Source organism: Leopardus geoffroyi, chromosome E2, assembly GCF_018350155.1.
Source record: "Leopardus geoffroyi isolate Oge1 chromosome E2, O.geoffroyi_Oge1_pat1.0, whole genome shotgun sequence".
Taxonomy (NCBI): domain Eukaryota; kingdom Metazoa; phylum Chordata; class Mammalia; order Carnivora; family Felidae; genus Leopardus; species Leopardus geoffroyi.
In genome coordinates this window covers 11,999,238-12,019,070 of record NC_059335.1, presented here as the reverse complement: position 1 = coordinate 12,019,070, position 19,833 = coordinate 11,999,238, and the positions used below count along the sequence as shown (strand labels likewise).

General features: G+C 45.2%; 1 long non-coding RNA gene across 2 annotated transcripts; it reads right to left on the bottom strand.

Annotated features, from left to right (window-relative positions):
* Window positions 1-134: 134 nt before the first annotated feature.
* On the bottom strand, window positions 135-12,543 carry LOC123578820. 2 transcript variants are annotated; one of them, XR_006702524.1, is made up of 3 exons: window positions 12,118-12,543; window positions 1,286-4,200; window positions 135-980 (listed from the first exon to the last, which is right to left on the bottom strand). It is a non-coding gene; the product is annotated as an uncharacterized LOC123578820 (long non-coding RNA). The 2 variants fall into 2 exon arrangements; XR_006702523.1 differs by lacking the exon at window positions 12,118-12,543 and adding an exon at window positions 7,211-9,006.
* Between the last annotated feature and the right edge of the window lie 7,290 nt (window positions 12,544-19,833).

The following is a 19,833-nucleotide window of genomic DNA, read 5'->3' as shown; positions in this document are numbered from 1 at the left end:
GCTCAGGTCACGATCTTGTGGTTTGTCAGTTTGAGCCCAGCGTCGGGCTCTGTGCTGACAGCTTGGAGCCTGGAGCCTGCTTTGGATTCTGTGTCTCCCCCTCTCTGCCACCCCCCCCCCCATTCACATTCTGTCTTTCTCTCTCTCTCTCTCAAAAATAAACATTAAAAAAAATAAAGCTTGTGCCTGAGCTAGGACATCAGCTTTCTGTTTACAAGGGGATGTCAGTGCCTTGTGAGACAGGACGTGAAAAACAGTGAGGGCCGCCTTAGGCGCTTGTAGATGGACCCAAATGTCTTTCCATGTGTCTTGACCCCACTAGGGCTTATTCATACTCATCCACCCCTCAGCTTCCCATTGTCAGAGCCATAGGGTTTATCCCTTCAGAACAGCCCAGCTGTTAGTGCAGAGGGTTAATGGCCAGGACTCAAGACCATCACCAGCCAGACTACTCTGAGCTCAGCCCACTGGCCACTAAGGTTTGTTTCTGTTTCCATCCAGATGGTGTCCATGTTGGGCTGAATAGCAACTACAGTCCATGGGGGCGGGGTTCGCCTAGACTAGACCGATCTGTATAGGCAGCATCAGCGGGAATCTCCCCTGCCCCCCTCTTTACAGGGACACCATAGGAATAGGGGTGGGAGCGTCTGGAGGATGTATATATACTCCATGGGGCCTAGCAGCCCTAGAGACAGTGAACTTGTGCATAGGGCCTTCCTCTACTGTAAATAGACCTGCCACTTAGTCAAAATGTGGGTTTGAGTCATAGCAAAGGTGGGTTGACGGAACATATATTTAACTCGCCCCTTGACTGGGAAGTTCTCATGACAATGTGTTGTTCCTTAGCGAGAGGCTCCACCTGGAAGAGTACCGTGCGCTCCATGGGGGTGTATCAGCTTTCTGTCTCCTTCATTTAGACCAAAGTCTTGGCGGTATTGTCTCCTTCTCTTGTTTTTGTCGCAGCGCCCAATCGACACCGTCTGGAGTCGTGGACACATTTAACTCAAATGAGAGTCCTGCTTGATATATGCCAAGGGCTTTAGTCTGCTTCGTGAGCATTTTTGCCTTCCCAAAGGCAGCCTGCTGCTCTGATTCCCGGTCCCATGCCTGCCCTTTCATTATCAGGTAATATAAGGGACAGAGGCACTGTGCCATGTGGGGAATAAAAGTCCTCTGGAGACCTTAACATTCTTACAAAGGCCTGCACCTCTTTCATATTCTTGGGGGTTGGGTAAGCTTGCATCTATCTTATCAATCACAGCTTCAGGGACAACATGGGTCTTACCCAACAAGACAACTCCCAGAAACTTCACAGCAGTGTCTGGGCCTTGAATTTTCTGTCGGTCCGTTGCCTATCCTCTCCCTCACAGATGCTCCAGCAAAGCCTGCAAGATGTCCTGGCAGGAGAGGCAGATCTTTCTATGTTAATATTACAACATCAATATCATGGGCCCATCTCATTGATGTGGGGAAGGACAACAGGGACAGGTCTCGGGCTACCATCCCATGACACACAGTGGGGCTATGCAGGTAACCTTGGAGGAGCGCTTCGAAGGTCTATTGTTGCCCCTGTTATGTGACGGTAAATTGATCTTGTGACTCAGTGGCCAGGGGTATACTGAAAAAGGTATTTGCTAAGTCTAGCACAGCACGATACCTTCCTAGGACTGTGGCTAAGGTGTTTAAGATGATGGCAATGTTGGGCACTATCTTATTTAGTCTCCAGTCATCCATCATCATCTGCCATGAGCCATCTGGCTTTTTTACTGGTCATACAGGGCTGTTGAAACTACTATGGGCAGTAGTGTAGCTCTAGATGGTTTCCCTATAATCCCAGGAAATTTATATTGTTTGACATTTACCATTCTATGTGAGGACAGCAGGCTTACTGGTTCCCAGTTGGTGCTTCTCTTCAGCATGGGTTTGATTCCTCTAACCTGGAGGTATCAGAGGTTTGCAGAGTCTGATCTTGTAGGATGGATATCGATGCCCAATATGTTCTCTGGTATTGGAGAGATAAAAACCCCCATAGTCGCAGGGAGGGCAGAGAAGATGTCCAAGAGGACCTTTCTGACCATAACTGTCTGTCCTCCATGACTACTGATGGCACTGAAAGGCGCAGACAACCTCCGAGGGTTACCATATATTAGAGTACATTTAGCTTCAGTATCCACCCGGGCTGTCACCTTTTATGGATTTCTGGAAGACCAATGAACATAGGGCCTCTGATCACCTCCAGTGGCCCTCACCTGGAGGCAATCTTGGCCTGCATCTTATACCCAGGGTGAGGGACACACCCATCCCAAACAGGCATGTATCCCTGAGGCCTCTGGTGGAACAGGGGGTACATCAGGGATGACAGGAGTGGATGAGACAGATCTAAACTCTTACTCAGGTTCTAAGGCTTTCCATAGGCCAACCCAGTCTATCTGTTTAGGCAGGGTCCCCACAGCAATGAGGTCACACTATATTTGCTTCCAGGTTATTCTGACTGGATCCTTGAGAGCAGGTTGGGACAGCCTTTTAGCTTTCCTGGCTCCCCTCTATCTCTAGCCCATGTCTGTTCCCAGGATCTGTCAGTTTCCTCCAGTTGAGCAATGGATTGCCCAACATGGTAAACGTCTCATCTCATACGCGGGCTCAGCATGGATATCAGTGTTGGGGACAGACTGGAGAATCTTGGCTTTGGTCCATGCAGTGAACGTGGTCTGAAAAGGGCCTGAAAAGACAGAAGCATTGATCACCTGTCTCATTCCCAGATTCCTGAAAATTTCCTGTACCTCCTCTATCGATTTCCAGGTTCCTACATGCCCAGGGAGATACCCCTCATCGGACCAAGCCTCCCCTACAGGATAAAATAATCCAATCTATAAGGAAGTGAGTACTTGGCATCTCTTGGGCACCATACAGGTGCTGCCAGAGGGCAAGGTGTGTGGTGATGTTGCTCATTTTCTCTGCCTCCTGCTGGGTCAGAGAAACACCACCACCCCTGGTATCCTATAGCCCCACTAACCATGCCAGGATATCTTCCCTGGCCTTTTGCTGAAACTGGCATCAATATCCATAAGCACAGTTGGAGTGTATTCTCTCATCATCAATGTCTCCTGAACTGGGGGCTGTCCCGCTGCTTAGGGTTGCTGTTGCTGTGCTTTTGTTTTCTGTTGTGTTAGGGGTGCAACGGCATGGGGCATTCCATCCACTTCCCTGTCAATCACCACAATCTCTTCCTCCTCGTTCCCATCATTCTCCCAGGGATTGAATGTCTTAGCTTGCCAATTGGACTTAGTCACAAGCACTGCCTTTGTCTGAAGCTCCTTGCACCCTCCAAGCTTTGCAAAAGGGTATGAGAAGGTCTCTAACTTATTGCCCTTCAACTCCCATCATGTCTGCCAGCCCCAGAGCCATCAGCCTAGTGGACATTCTCATGTCCTTTTCTAATCTTGCTTGTCTTCTAACTTCCTGACATGAGCCTCAGCCTCCAGTTGGGCATCGATGGCCAGTCGAACTGTCCATTAGTATAGGCCAGCCCACTGCGGCCAACACATGCCTCACTTCCTTGCTGCAGAGCACAATGCACAATTACTCCAACAAGCACACCAGCCGGCATTTTCAGGGCATCCCTGTACTCAGAGGACGGTCCACAAGTATCTAACATACAGGCCACTCCTCCCCACAAAGAGGTCGATGGCCAACACTGGATTTCCCCCATGGAAGCTTCTTTTCCAAGGCCCATCTCTTCTGTCTTCTGGCTCTCTTGCCAATTGGTTCGCAACCCTCCTGGGAGCTTCCCTGGTGTGATCTAAAATCATCTACGGGACTTGGAGGGCAGGGAGAGACCAAAGAAAAAGATAGGCCACTCCTGGTTAGTAGGTGGCAATTTTACGAAGCAAAGGGAACTTACAAATGAGGCTTGTCGTGGGCAACTGAAAGATGAGTGGATCCCCAGACTCACCCTCCAAATCTTCAGTTTATAAAGAGGACTTAACTGTGCTTAGTCACATATACCATGCAGGTGTTTTCAAACACCACATCACCATTTCAAGACTACATCCTTGGAGCAGCCTCTGGGAAGAGGAAAGGCAAGCAGAACCTACATTCCAAGGACAGGGGAGGGGGTGAGGAGCCTCCAAGTGTCTGTGTCCACGTCGCGGGTCAATCAGCAATCACGTCTTTTTGATGATGTTCCCCAATACCACGTATCTGACAAAAGATTAGTGTACGGAATATGTAAAGAAACTCAATAGTATAAAACTAAACAATATAATAAGCAATTAGAAAAATGGGCAAGAGGGGTGCCTGGGTGGTTCAGTCAGTTGAGCATCCAATTCTTGATTTTGGCTCAAGTCATGATCTCATGGTTCATGGGATCAAGCCCTACATCGGGCTCTGCGCTGACACCACGGAGCCTGATTGGGATTCTCTTTCCCTCTCTCACTGCCCCTCCCTCCCTCAAAATAAGTAAACAAAGATTTTTTTTTCAAACAGAAAATGGGCAAGAGATGAACAGGCATTTCTCCAAAGTATACACAATGGCAAATAAGCACATATAAACACGTTCAACTTCATTAATCATTAGTGGAATGCAAATTAAAAGCACAATGAGATATCCCTCTGCATCTATCAGAATTGACAAAGTAAAAAAAGTAAAAAATAGTGACTCCACCAAGTGCTGGCAAGGATGGAGAGAAATGGGATCCCATCCCTCATGATGCTATGACTACTTTGTAACAGTTTGGAAGTTACTCTAAAACTAAGTATGAAACCACCTTACACAACTACACTCTTGGGACTTATCCCAAAACAATGGAACCTTTTGTTCATACAAACACTTGTACACAAGTGTTCATAGTAGCTTTTTTTTTTTTTTTTAATTTTTATTTGAGAGAGAGAGAGAGAGCAAGCAGGGAAGGGAAAGAGAGAGGGGACAGAATCCCAAGCAGGCTCCACACTGTAAGCACAGAGCCCAATGTGGGGTCTGAACCCACAAACCGTGAGATCATGACCTGAGCTGAACTCAAGAGTCAGACGCTTAACTGACTGAGCCACCCAGGCACCCCGTTTTTTTTAAATAGCTAAAAACTAAAAATAACCCAGATGTCCTTCAATGGGTGAAGAGTTAAACAAACTGTGGTATGTCCAAATCATAGGACACCACTTAGCAATAAAAATAAATGATACAAGAAACAAGTTGGATGAATCTCCAGAGAATTATTCTGAGAGAAAAGAAGCCAATCCCAAAAGACTACATCCCTTTTGTATTCCGTTTATAAAAATTCTTGAAATGATAAAGTTATAGAAGCGGAGGACAGTGTAGGGGTTGCCAAGGTGCTAACTGGGGGAGAGGGTGTGGCCGTAAAAGGGTATTTTGGTGGAGATGGAAATACCCTGTATCTTGAGTGTGGTGATGGTGGACACGTGAGCCTAGAAGGTGATAAAATTGCATAGAACTAAACACACACAGCCAAGCACAAATGATTACAAGTGAAATTGGGGATTCTGCACATGATCACAGGATTCTAGCAACGTCTATAGACACTGACTGTGATTCTGTATCGTAGTTCTGCAAGATGCTAAGTGAGAAAAACTGGGTAAAGGGTCCAGGAGATGTCTCTATTATTTCTTTTTTTTTTTTTTTTTTTTTTAATTTTTTTTTTTCAATGTTTATTTATTTCTGGGACAGAGAGAGACACAGCATGAACGGGGGAGGGGCAGAGAGAGAGGGAGACACAGAATCGGAAACAGGCTCCAGGCTCTGAGCCATCAGCCCAGAGCCCGACGCGGGGCTCGAACTCACGGACCGCGAGATCGTGACCTGGCTGAAGTCGGACGCTTAACCGACTGCGCCACCCAGGCGCCCCTCTATTATTTCTTACAGCTACATGCGAATCTCCAAGTATCTCAAGATAAAGTTTTGTTTGTTTCTTTTTTTAATGTGTATTTATTTTTGAGAGAGAGACAGAGTGCGAGCAGGGAAGGGGCAGAGAGAGAGGGAGACACAGAATCCAAAGCAGGCTCCAGGCTCTGAGCTGTCAGCACAGAGCCCGATGCAGGGCTTGAACCCACAAAACATGAGATCATGACAGGAACCAAAGTCAGACACTTAACTGACTGAGCCACCCAGGGGCCCCTGTTTTGTTTCTTAAAAATTCATTAACCAAGGGGCGCCTGGGTGGCTCAGTCGGTTGAGCGTCCGACTTCGGCTCAGGTCATGATCTCGCAGTCCGTGAGTTTGAGCCCCGCGTCGGGCTCTGTGCTGACAGCTCAGAGCCTGGAGCCTGTTTCAGATTCTGTGTCTCCTTCTCTCTCTGACCCTCCCCCACTCATGCTCTCTCTACCTCAAAAATAAATAAACGTTAAAAAAATAAAAAAAAATAAACATTAACCAAGACTTAAAAAGAAATCTTTTGAACCAACTCTTTCCAAACATCAGTTGGACAAAAACTTTATACACTAAGAATAATAACATGGCAGATATACCCTAATTATTCACTAAAACGGTTATGAAAAGCATAGTCTATTTTATTTGACAGATTAAAAAAAGCATAATTGATTTAGGAAACTAAGTTTTTTCAGTCCTTACCTTAGGAAATGCACTATAAAAAATAAGAAATAGAAAAAGCTGAAATACAGTGATGGTTGCACAACAGTGTGAATGTACTTAATGCCACGGACCTGCACACTTAAAAAAAAATGTTAAGGGGCACCTGGGGGGCTCAGTTGGTTAAGCATCCAACTTCGGCTTAGGGCCCATGGGTTCGAGCCCCACATGAAGCTCTCTGCTCTCAACGCAGAGCTGGCTTCAGATTCTGACTCTCTCTCTCTCTCTCTCTCTCTGCCCCTCCCCAACTAGCTGTCTCTCGCAAAAATAAACATTTGAAAGAAATTGTTAAGATGGTAAATTTTGTATTATGTATATTTTACTACAATGTTTTAAAAATGGAAACATAAAATCCCCTGTAATACCATGACGTAAAGACTACTGGTGGGTACACACACACACACACACACACACACACACACACACACAAATATTGTGTGTTCCTTCCCAACTTTTCCCCATGTATACAACATATAGATGTGTTCAAAGGAAAAGGTGCGATCATACTAAATGGTACCTTTAATCTGCTTTACTCCTAACACGGGCCAGCCTCACCCCTGCCCATCAGCAAACCTGCGCTCCCAGCGTCACCATCTCCCTGCATCCCCGCACCTTCCTGCTACAGTCGCGGCTCCCAGGGACGTTTGCAATTATCCGCGTTCATGAGGCCGCGATGGAAACACCTTTCCGCGCTCCTGATTTCATCCCAGTGACGAGACACACGAAGGGCATCGCAGGTGGAATTTCCCCCTAGGAGGACCCGGGCTGGGAAAAGAAACTGGGGACGGCCCTGAAACGTGTCACACGGGGTCACGAGGCCAGCAGCTCAGACGCCCTGGGCTGACAGCGGGGAACCCCCTGCCCTGAAGGATCGAACCAGGGGTGCCATTAGGGGAAGTCCCGAGTGATGAAGCTCCAGGTAGGAAGGCCTGTTCACCTGCCCCACTACGGTACACCTGCCCCACTTCCGGTATACCCGCCCAGCTTCCGGTATGTCTAGGTCCGCCAGGAGCCTCCCATCCATTGCCGCGCGTGCGCGATGGCAAATCGAGGCCACACCCCCACACCCGGGTGGCGCCCTCTTTCCGCTTCCGGGAGAGCCGTGCTACCAGAGATTCCCACCCAGATTCCGCCCAACGCATGCGCATGCGCCCCAACGAGCGGTGCCGCGACTCTGCCCCTCCCAGGCTCTGATCTACCGCTTCAGCTGGTTCTTAAACGGCCTTGGGCCTCAGGACACCTGTCCCTAAGCTCGCCTCCTGCGGAAACATCCAGGCTTGAACTCCGAGCACACTCCCGTCGGAAACCAAAATCTCCAGCAACCAACCGCCACCTCCACCAACCCAGGGTCTTCAGCTCAAGCCTGACGCAGCCTCACACTGGATTCAGGGACTCCTGGTCTAAACACTCACGGAGCAGCCCTCCACCCAGAACAGGTCCCTGAATCCAGCGAGCCCAAACCACCATGCCTAATAAACACAGAAGTATACTAAGGCAGACTCAGCGGGACACTCTGACTCTATCTTCAAGCTTGTTCTAACCTAGAGCCACACCTCATAGGTCCTACCTGCCTCCCCGACCCCATCTCTTCACCACCAGATTCCACCTACGTACAGGATTCCATCTCAGACATACAAAACCTACACCCAAGAGCTGGGGCCTCCACCAATCTGGGTCTGTAGGCCAGTTACTTAGAAAAAGACATCACAGAAGCCTGCCAGGAACATATTTTGTGCCCACAAACTACCACTCCTCCCACCCCCTTACTTCCACCCACCTGAACATCCTGTGGGCTCTCCCACAGCAGAAGGTGCATCTGCACTGAGGTCATTTGCCCTGGACAACCGCAGTCCGCCCCTGGACCCACCCTGCCAAGAATGGTGCTCCCCCATGCCATTCCCTCCCAAATGCATTCACATCTGAGCACACAAACAGCCCCAGCCCGCCAAGAACTTACATCTCTAACCCGGGCTTCCATCAACCCCAGTTTCACATCCTCACCTACCACCATTTGTTCCCATGTCCCAGGTTTGGCCCACGGAGTCTAACAAAACCTCTCTGCCTGCATCTCTGAATGGAAAAGGGGGTCTGTCTAGCTGTTTTTCTCTCTGACCTCAGTCTGCAGTCCTTAATGGATTCTGGACTCTCCATCCCGTCTCAGATAGACAACTCGGGGTGGGTTTCCCACCTCCCCATATTGAGGAAAACTGTGTCTTGTCCACATAGCCATCCAGGTACTAAAGATGTGCCTAATGCACGCACCAGGGTCCCAAGTCATTGGGTGGGGAAATCAATTTAGAATCATAGGTTAGGAATAGCGTTTTAAAAACATATTAGAGGAGCACCTGGGTGGCTCAGTCGGTTAAGCATCAGACTTCAGCTCAGGTCATGATCTCACAGTCTGTGAGTTAGAGCTCCTGCCTCGGGCTCTGTGCTGACAGCTCAGAGCCTGGAGCCTGCTTCTGATTCTGTGTCTCCCTCTTTCTCTGCCCCTCCCCTGCTCACGCTTTGTCTCTCTGTCTCTCTCTCAAAAATAAGTAAACATAAAAAAATTAAAAACATATTAGAACACGGTAGGAACAAAGATCAAAGATTATACTCAATGGATCAAGATTAAATCACAAATTGGGGCGCCTGGGTGGCGCAGTCGGTTAAGCGGCCGACTTCAGCTCAGGTCACGATCTCACGGTCCGTGAGTTCGAGCCCCGTGTCCGGCTCTGGGCTGATGGCTCAGAGCCTAGAGCCTGCTTCCGATTCTGTGTCTCCCTCTCTCTCTGCCCCTCCCCCATTCATGCTCTGTCCCTCTCTGTCTCAAAAATAAATAAAACGTAAAAAAAAAAATTTTTTTTTTAAATCACAAAGAAAATTAGAAAGTATTGGTAATGATGAAAATGAAAGCACAACATTGGATTATTTGTTTTTTGGATGTTGAGTTTGGTAAGTGCTTTATGGATTTTGGATACTAATCCTTTATCAGATACATCATTTGCAAATATCTCCTCCCATTCAGTAAGCTGCCTTTTAGTTTTCTTAACTGTTTTCTTTGCTGTGCAGAAGATTTTTATTTTGATGAAGTCCAAATAGTTTATTTTTGCTTTTGTTTTATTTTTGACATGTCGAGTAAGAAGCTGCTCTAGTTGAGGTCAAAGAGGTTGCTGCCTGTGTACTCCTCTAGGATCTTGATGTTTTCCTGTCTCACATTTAGGTTTTTCACCCATTTTGAATTTATTTTTGTGTACGGTGTAAGAAAGTGGTCCAGGTTCATGCTTTTGCATGTGGCTGTCCAGTTTTTCCCAACACATTTATTGAAGAGACTGTCTTTTTTCCAATGGATATTCTTTCCTGCTTTGTCAAAGATTCATTGACCATGCAGTTCTGGGTCCATTTGAGTTTGCTACTTTTTTATAAAAAAAAATTTTTTTTTTTAGAGAGATGGGGGATGGGGCAGAGGGAGAGGGAGAGGGAGAGATAGGATTAAGCAGGCTCCACACCCAATGTGGAGCCCAATGCAGGCCTCGATCTCATAACATGAGATCATGACCTGAGCAGAAATGAAGAGTCAGATGCTTGACTGAACCACCCAGGCCTCTCTCTGGGTTTTCTATTCTGCTCCATTGATCTGTGTGTCGGTTATTGCGCCAGTTTGGTCACTACAGCTTTGTAATAGAACTTGAATCAGGAAGTCGGATGCCTCCAGCTCTGCTTTTCTTCTTGAAGATCACTTTGACTATTCGGGGTCTTTTGTGGTTCCATACAAATGTTAGGGTTGTCTGTTCTAGCTCTGTGAAAAATGCTGGCGGTATTTTGATAGGGATTGCATTAAACGTGTAGATTGCTTTGGGTAGTATAGACATGGTAACAATACCTGTTCTTCCAATCATAGTGAAAGTTTGACTTCTTCCCTGCTGATATAGATGCCTTTTATTGCTTTTTGTTGTCGGATTACTGAGGACAGGACTTCCAGTGCTATATTAAATAACAGTGGTGAGAGTCTTATTCCTGATTGTGGATGAAAAGCTCTCTGTTTTTCCCCATTGAGGATGATATTAGCTGTGGGTCTTTCATATATGACCTTTATGATGTTGAAGTATGTCCTCTGCATTCCTACTTTGTTGAGGGTTTTTATAATATAAGAATGGATGCCATACTTTGTCGAATGGTTTTTCTGCATCTTTCGAGAGGATCATATGGCTCTTATCCTCTCTTCTATTAATGTGGAGTAACATGTTGATTGATTTGTGAATACTTAACCACTCTTGCAGCCCAGGAATAAATCCCATTTGAGCATGGTGAATGATTCGTTTAATGCACTGTTTGATTTGATTTGCTAGTATTTTGTTGAGAATTTTTACCTCCGTGTTCATCGTGGATATTGGGCTGTAATTCTTTTTTAGTGGGGTCTTTGTCTGGTTTTGGCATCAAGGTAATGCTGGCCTTGAGGAATGATTTTGGAAGTTTTCCTTCCATTTCTATATTTTAGAAAATATTTGCAAATGACATATATGATAAAGGGTTAGTATCCAAAATTTATAAAGAACTTATCAAACTCAATACCCAAAAAATAAATAATCCAGTTAAAAAAATGGGCAGAAGCCATGAATGGACACTTTTCCAAAGAAAATATCCAGATGGATAACAGACACATGAAAAGATGTTCAACATCACTCATCATCATGGAAAAAGAAATAAAAACTACAATGAGATATCACCTCACACCTGTCAGAATGACTAAAGTTAACAACATGGGAAACAACAGATGTTGGCAAGGATGTGGAGAAAGGGGAACATTCTTGCACAGTTGGTAGGGATGCAAACTGGTGCAGCCACTATGGAAAACAGTATGTAAGTTCCCCCAAAAAGTTAAAAATAGAACTACCTTATACTACTGGGTATTTATCCAAAGCATACAAAAACTGATTCAAATAGGCACATGCACTCCAATATTTATAACAGCATTAGTAACAATAGCCAAATATGGAAACAGCCCAAATGTCTATCAATTGATGGATGGATAAAGAAGATGTGGTATATATATATATATACAACGGAATATTACTTAGCCATATAAAAGAATGAAATCTTGCCATTTACAACGATGTTCATGGAGCTAGAGTGTGTTACGATGTTTATGGAGCTAGAGTGTGTTACGATAAGTGAAATAAATCAGTCAGAGAAAGACATACCATACCATATGATTTCACTCATAAGTGGAATTTAAGAAAGTAAACAAATGAACAAGGGGGGAAAAAGATAGAAGCAAACCAGAAAACAGACTCTTAACTAGAGAGAACACACTGAGGGGTGCTGGAGGGGTGGTGGGTGGGGGGATGCGTTAAATGAGTGATGGGTATTAAGGAGGGCACTTGTTGTGTTGAGCACTGGGTGTTGCATGTAAGTGATGAATCACTAAATTCTACTTCTGAAACTAACATTACACTATATGTTAACTAACTAGAATTTAAATAAAAACTTGAAACAAAAAAAGAAAAGCAAATGAAGACACAACATGCCAAACTTACAGGGTGCAGCTGAAGCGTACTTATAGGGAAATTTATGGTTGCAAATGCCTGTATTAAAGCAAAAAAAAAAAATCTCAAATTAATAACCTAATCTTTTTCTTAAAGGCACAGAAATAAGAACAAATTAAAGCAATTAGGAGGAAATAAGAGATTAGAGCAAATAGTACTGAACTATAGACTAGAGTAACATCAGAGGAAAATGAATGAAACCAAAAGTAGGTTCTTTGCAAAGATCAGCAAAATGTACAAATCTTTAGCTAGACCAAATAAGAAAAAAAAAAAAAAAAAAAAAAGACAAGACTTCAATACTAAAGTAGAAAAGAGGGGATATTACTACTAATCTTACTGATACAAAAGGGATATAAGAGAATGCTATGAACAACTGTATGCCAACTAATTATATAAAGGACAAATTCCTAGAGAGACACAAATTATTAAAACTGATTCAAGAATAAAAAGAAAATCAGGGGCGCCTGGGCGGCTCAGTTGGTTAAGTGTCTGACTTCGGCTCAGGTCACGATCTCACAGTTGGTGGGTTTGAGCCCCACGTCGGGCTCTGTGCTGACAGCTCAGCGCCTGGAGACTGTTTCCGATTCTGTGTCTCCCCCATCTCTGTCCCTCTCCCCCTCGCACTCATTCTCAGTCTGTCTCTCAAAAATAAAAATGTTTAAAAAACTTAAATTAAAAATGTCATGTGTAAACCATACATCTAATAAAGAGCTGTATCTAGAATACTGAAAAAAAAGTGCTCACAACTCAATATTAAAGACAACCCAATTTATATATATATATATATATATATATATATATATATATTCTAATTTTATTTTATTATTTTTTAAAAATTTACATCCAAATTAGTTAGCCTATAGTGCAACAATGATTTCAGGAATAGATTCCTTAGTGCCCCTTCCCCATTTAGCCCATCCCCCCTCCCACACCCCCTCCAGTAACCCTGTTTGTTCTCCATATTTATGAGTCTCTTATGTTTTGTCCCCCTTCCTGCTTTTATATTATTTTTGTTTCCCTTCCCTTATGTTCATCTGTTCTGTGTCTTAAAGTCCTCATATGATTGAAGTCATATGATATTTGTCTTTCTCTGACCAATTTCACTTAGCATAATACCCTCCAGTTCTATCCACATAGTTGCAAATGGCAAGATTTCCTTCTTTTTGATTGCCGAGTAATACTCCATTGTATATATAGACCACATCTTCTTTATCCATTCATGCATTGATGGCCATTTGGGCTCTTTCCATACTTTGGCTATTGTTAATAGCGCTGCTATAAATATGGGGGTGCGTGTGTCCCTTTGAAACAGCACACCTGTATCCCTTGGATAAATGCCTAGTCCTGCAATTGCTGGGTCATAGGGTAGTTCTATTTTTAGTTTTTTGAGGAACCTCCGTACTGTTTTCCAGAGTGGCTGCGCCAGCTTGCATTCCCAATTTATATTTTTAATCTTTTAATGTTTATTTATTGGGGGGGGGCAGAAAGACACAGAGACAGAATCTGAAGCAGGCTCTAGGCTCTGAGCTGTCAGCGCAGAGCCCGATGCGGGGCTCGAACCCACGAACCGTGCGATCATGACCTGATCAAAGTCAGATGCTTAACCGACTGAGCCACCCAGGCACCCCAAGACAACCCAATTTTAAAATGGGCAAAGGATCTGAATAGACATTTCTCCAAAGAAGGCATACAAATAGACAATAAGCACATGAAAGGATGCTCGGTGTCATTAGCCCTCAGGGAAATGTAAGTCAAAAGCACAATGAGACACCACTTCATACTCACTAGAATGGCTATAATCACAAACACAGATAATAACAAATGTTGTCGAAGATGTAGAGAAATTGTAACCCTTGCATGCTGCTGCTGGAAACGTAAAATGCGAGAGCCACTTTGGGAAACACTCTGGCTGTGCCTCAAACATTTAAACATAAAGTTCCCATGCCCCCGGAAATTCCACTCTTAGGTAGGTACCCGGGAGAAAACATATGTTCACGCAAACTCTCGCACATGCATGTTCATTCATAGCAGCATTGTTTATAATAGGCAAAACATAAAAATAACCCAACGTCCATCAACTGATGAATGGATGGAGAAAATGTGATACATTCATACAATGGATTATTATTCAGCAGTAAAAAGGAACGGAGTTATGGTAGGCTCTACAATGTGGATTAGCCTTGAAAACGTTACACTAAGTTGAAAAAATTTAATAATGAAAGTTCACATATTGTATGAGATCATTTATATGAAATATCCAGAATAGGCAGAGCCTCAGAGACAGAGAGATTAGTGGTGGGGTGGGGATGAATGTTGGAGACAACAGGATTTACAGTGTTTACGGGGTTTATTTCGGGGGTGATACAAATGTTCTAACCTTGATGACTCTGATGGCTGCCCGATCATGCGAATACGCAAAATGTCGCTGAATTGTGCGCTTTAAATGGATGAATTGTTTGGAGGGCCATCAGCACGGAGACGGGAGCGGACGAAATGCGAGGGGAAAGATAGGTCAAAATAGGAAATCAGGGCGAAATAAAGAACGAATGCACCGTGAATAGAAGAAAAAGAGTGAAGGCAAAATGATCATACGTATAAATGGGGAGTCTCGAGCTGGGGGGTCCACAGTGTCACTTCCAGGCAGGGGTGCCACACCGCAGCTGTCACCTGCAGGGATGAAGGCAGGATGGTCATGCTGGCATCATTGCCTACAACGACCACGTTGACAGGCAGGAGCCTCAGGCTGCACGGCCAAGGACAGCCAACAGCTAATATGGTCAAGTTGCCCAGTAGAAGTGTCTCTTCTATGAGCAAGCGTGTGACAGCAGCAAGCTGAAGGCCAAGACTGTGTGGGAGAGCAGGATGCAGATTTTCTTCTGCCACTGGGTGTGTGATGCTGAGGAGGCCTTGGAGATACGGGCAAGGAAGCACATCGTGCTGGTCAGTGGTCTGGCCACATCTTGGAGTAAAAGGACAATGACGAAGAGCGGCTGTGAGGCCATGCCTATGTCCAAGTGAGACGTGATTTGAGCGTGGGGTCCCTGGGGGATATCTGAAAGCCATTGCTGTGAGGACGGGAGAACTTGGGAGACAACCTAGCGAGGTCTGTGGGTTAGTGTTTCCTGTGGGTGATTCTCCCAGAAACCCGGGGATGGTTGGAGCGTAGCTGGGTGACACGGGAGATAGTCTGAGTGCTGGGGGTTGACGGGCTTGGTGATGAAAGTAAGAAGATATGGTTACACTGTTGACGAGTGTGGGTGACTCCGAAGAAACCCCAGGATACAGGGAAGAGCCCAGTGGTTTGGGTGATTGCCTGGCATGGTTTGGAGAGAAATGTTAAGCTGTGGAATGTTGATAATGAGGGAGGTACATCTGGTGAACTTCTAGGGGAGGATGGCACATAGACCGGCGATCCCAGTGAGGAGGTCCCCAGCCTGGTTGTGTTGCTGGGAGAGGGGAATGAGAAGCCGTGTGAGGTTGGTCCCTAGTTTGTAGCGCCAGGGCTGGGGGGCGCTTCAAAGGAGCCAGACGCACTCTCCTCAGAGGCGATCCCAGAGGCTCCTTCTCTGACCCCCCAAAAATGAGGAGTAGTGGTGTGTGTGTGTGTGTGTGTGTGTTGAGGGGGGAGAGGGGTGCCCTCTAAACAAATGCGGAAATAAACAAATGAAACAGACACACAGAGACTTACCAAGTGGTGGGTCCTTTGTCCTCTGAATTCAATTCCACGTGGGTAGAACTCTGGAAGCAATAAATGCATGGGGCTCACGCCAAGCGCTCTGAACACCGCTCTCCCCAGACAGGATCTGAGCAGAGGGAGGCCAGGGCGAGTTTTTATACCGGTGGGCGGGGCCTGGGCGGGGCTTTACACCTGCTTCCCACGCGTCTCTTCCAGCGGCCAGACTCTGCCCAGCAGAAACAGGATTTCATGTTTAAAGTTTGGAACGGTTTAAGGCAAGAACTTACACTTTTGTGAGCCAAAAATAAATTAACTCCATTTAAACACTTAAAACTGTTCTAGCGCTCGGGCCTGGACCAGCGGCATTGTTGCAAAGCCTCAACCCCCAGCCAAGACCTACTGACCAAGACCCGACCCTGCGGTCGGGTTTCTGGGGACTCAGGAATCTATAAGAAAGCCTCCCTCTGCTTCTGATGCATGGCAAAGTTGGAGAACCATCTGTGTAAATGAAAGGAGGTGTTTTGTTTTGTTTTAAGTTGAGATGCATGTTGCATAAATAAAATTCTCTTCTTATCGGGGGGAGTCGGGGCAAGCTGGGTGGGGACTGACTGCACATTGGTGATTAGGTTAGGAATTTGAAGGCGTGGTTCCAGGTAATTAGATCGTTTCTCATTCACTGTTTAAAGTACACTGAATTGTTTGGTTAAATTACGTTTGTGTAAATTACTCAGGAATTACTGAGAATTGCAATGCTGAATTGAGACAGATAAGTGATTTCTGAAAAGAGCAATCCAAATAGTTTAAAGCTAAGTTCTCTCTTCCCGTATTATGGAAGTCTGTTTTGCTTGCTGGTTGCTATGAGCATTGTGAGACCTTTCCTGGATGTAAACCGCCGTGTAGTAGAATGGGTTGTAAATCTCCCTAAATGAATGTAGTCTGATATGTAATGAAATGAGTAATTGTAGTAATTGTACACTAACTGGCGTCCTTCACTTCAGTAATCTTGCTTGCTTAACACATTCCTCCCCTGCCCCCTTTTTTCTCCTCCCACCACAAGTAACGGACAAAGCCTTCTCGCGGAAGGACAGACAAAGGACGCCCAATCAGAAAACCACAAATGTCCTTACTTTAGAATTTACCAATCAGGACCCTCACTCACCTATGCTGTTTGTCCCTGTCTATAAAAACCCTATACCAACTCTGATCGAGGCCTCTTAGCGTCACCGGCAACGAGTGCGCAGAGGTCCAGGTTCGAACCTGCAATAAACGCCCCTTGCCGCTTGGCTTTGACTCACGACTCTGGTGGTCTTTTGTGGGAGGTTTAGGAACTTCGGGCATTACAATTTCATGGAAATGTTTACATCAGAACATAAATCTTATTTTCCACCCTCATTTGTTTGTGGGTTCATTTAGGGTCAGCCCCTTCTTGTTCTTTGGGTTTGTGTCTCAATTCCAGAGAGTTCCAGAGACGTGAAGCGGGAGTAGGAGGGATATTTGACACCCCCCCCCCCCCGGCAGTCCAGCACCTTGTTGTGGAAATACCACCTGTTTTATTCTTTCTTTAAAAAAAATATATATATTTGGTTTAGTTTTTATTTATTTTGAGAGAGAGATAGCAAGTGGGGGAGGGGCGGGGGGGGAGGGGGGAGACAGAATCCCAAGCAGGCTCCACCCTGTCAGCACAGAGCTGGATGTGGGGCTTGACTCAGGAAGGGTGAGATCATGACCTGAGCCACAGTCAAGAATCGGATGCTCAAGCAACTGAGCCACCCAGGTGCCCCTCATCTGTTTTATTCTCTCATTACAATTCTTTCCCAAGCTTCCTGAAATGAATTAAAAGACTTTAATTTCTGCTTCTCTTTTTCTAAACAATCTAAGATTAATGTTGGTGACATCCCATGATCTGCCGTCCTTCTATTTTAAATGTGAGGAATTTTTCTCATTTCTTTTATCCCTAGAGCACAGGAGACATTTTTAATCTTTATTTATTGTGTCAAACTTACGAACCATGAAGTTTTAAATTAAGATATTGGGAACATTCTTCTTGCTTTGTAAATGATTAACTTGACATTACATCGATAGGCATTTATAAACATGTCCGTGTCTAATATTCAACATCATTTCTTTCTTTCTTTTTTTTTTTTTAATTTTTTTTTTCAACGTTTATTTATTTTTGGGACAGAGAGAGACAGAGCATGAACGGGGGAGGGGCAGAGAGAGAGGGAGACACAGAATCGGAAACAGGCTCCAGGCTCTGAGCCGTCAGCCCAGAGCCCGACGCGGGGCTCGAACTCACGGACCGCGAGATCGTGACCTGGCTGAAGTCGGACGCTTAACCGACTGCGCCACCCAGGCGCCCCAACATCATTTCTTTCTTTACGTGATACATACAATGAGTACAAAGTCAGTTAAAATCCCCCCCTGAGCATATGTTTCTCTTAATCCCCTTTGTGCTTCCTGGAAAGGGGGCAAAATGAGCTGGACAGACTTGGAACTTTGTTCAGCCCAGTTCCATCTCTATAATGTGGCAGAAATTGCTCCAAGCTAATTTCCAAACATGACCTTCTTTTATGTTTTCCAGTACTAGTAACAATAGTTTCATCTTTTCCTAATTTTGAATACTGTTCTGTGATTTGGGGGTGCAGGGGGATTATTGCAGTGCTTGGACATAATGGGATTAAGGCCATAGATTATACTGTGTGTTTATGAAAGATAGTCCTGGGCCTGTGACTGGGGAAAGAGTTGGCCCTGCCCCTGACTGCAACCAGACCATTATTTCAGAACCCAGCAACCCTGACTCTACTCACTCCGACTTCTACTTTGAAGTGGTGTTGATCTCTGCCTAATCGTGTCAGGTGGTATGTGGGCTCCAAATTCTGAACTGCATATTTAGATGGTTCCTCCAGGGACCCCGATGCATCTTCCTGGGGGAACATTCTCTTCTGATTAGAACTACTAGACCACAGGGGCACCTGGGTGACTTAGTCGGTTGAGCGTCCAACTTCGGCTCAGGTCATGATCTTGTAGTGCTGAGTTCCAGCCCCACATTGGGCCCATGACTGTCAGCCTGTGACGGCAAAGCCCACTTTGGATCCTCTGTCCCCCTCTCTCTGCCCCTCCCCCACTTGCACTCCTCCTCCCCCCAAAAATAGGTTACCTCAAATAGAAGAGGCAGGCAGGGGAGGGCACAGGGCCATTTTCTGGTACATTCTGATTAAGAACAATGGCTGTACTTATCAGTGGCTTCTGTTGCTTTGAGAAGTAAGGTGATTAGAGCAGTCGTATTTCTATCTTGTGTTGTCTCAAATCACCTACCTTCCATAATCAGGGCGGAAAATATCAGGTGCTCATTTTCTTCATCCCCTTTGTGGCAAGCGGTGGCTACATTACCTATTTAGGTCAAATGTTCTGGGGTGATCATGGGCAAGATCTCTCTTCCTGACAAAAACAAAGCCTCTCCCTTCCTTCCTGCTTAAGATGTTCATTGTACGAAGATGTGATGTCGGAGGCAGCAATCTTGTGCCCATGAAGAACAGGTGAGGAGAACAGTAGAAAAGTAAATCTATTTGCTCATTGTCATCCTAAGAAAATCCTGGAAACACCTACCTTCACAATACTTGTAAGAAAAACGCCTATAAAATCGAGAAACTCTATTAATAGTAGCTGATTATGTCCCACTTGGTGAAAGTATCAGATGGGACTTTCCTTGAGGATCCTCCATAGCACCCATTCCTTGAATTTTTCCATAAAATCAAAATAGGATAGTCTTTGAGGCAGAGAACGTATTCGCAGTTGGCCTTTCCTCAAGCTAGAGTTAAGGGGAAGAACGGTCTCCCACCTCCTTTGACAACCTTTTAAGAATAAATTGGTAAGACCCGGTAATTATTATCACATTCGTGTGAAGACCCCCTCTCATAAGTCATCACTAACCTGGGAATGTATTTGTTCTTGGTGATCAATTTCCAATTCTCACAGCTCTCACCATATTCCAGACTTTGATTTAGTTCAGAACAATACGGTTCAACCAGTTT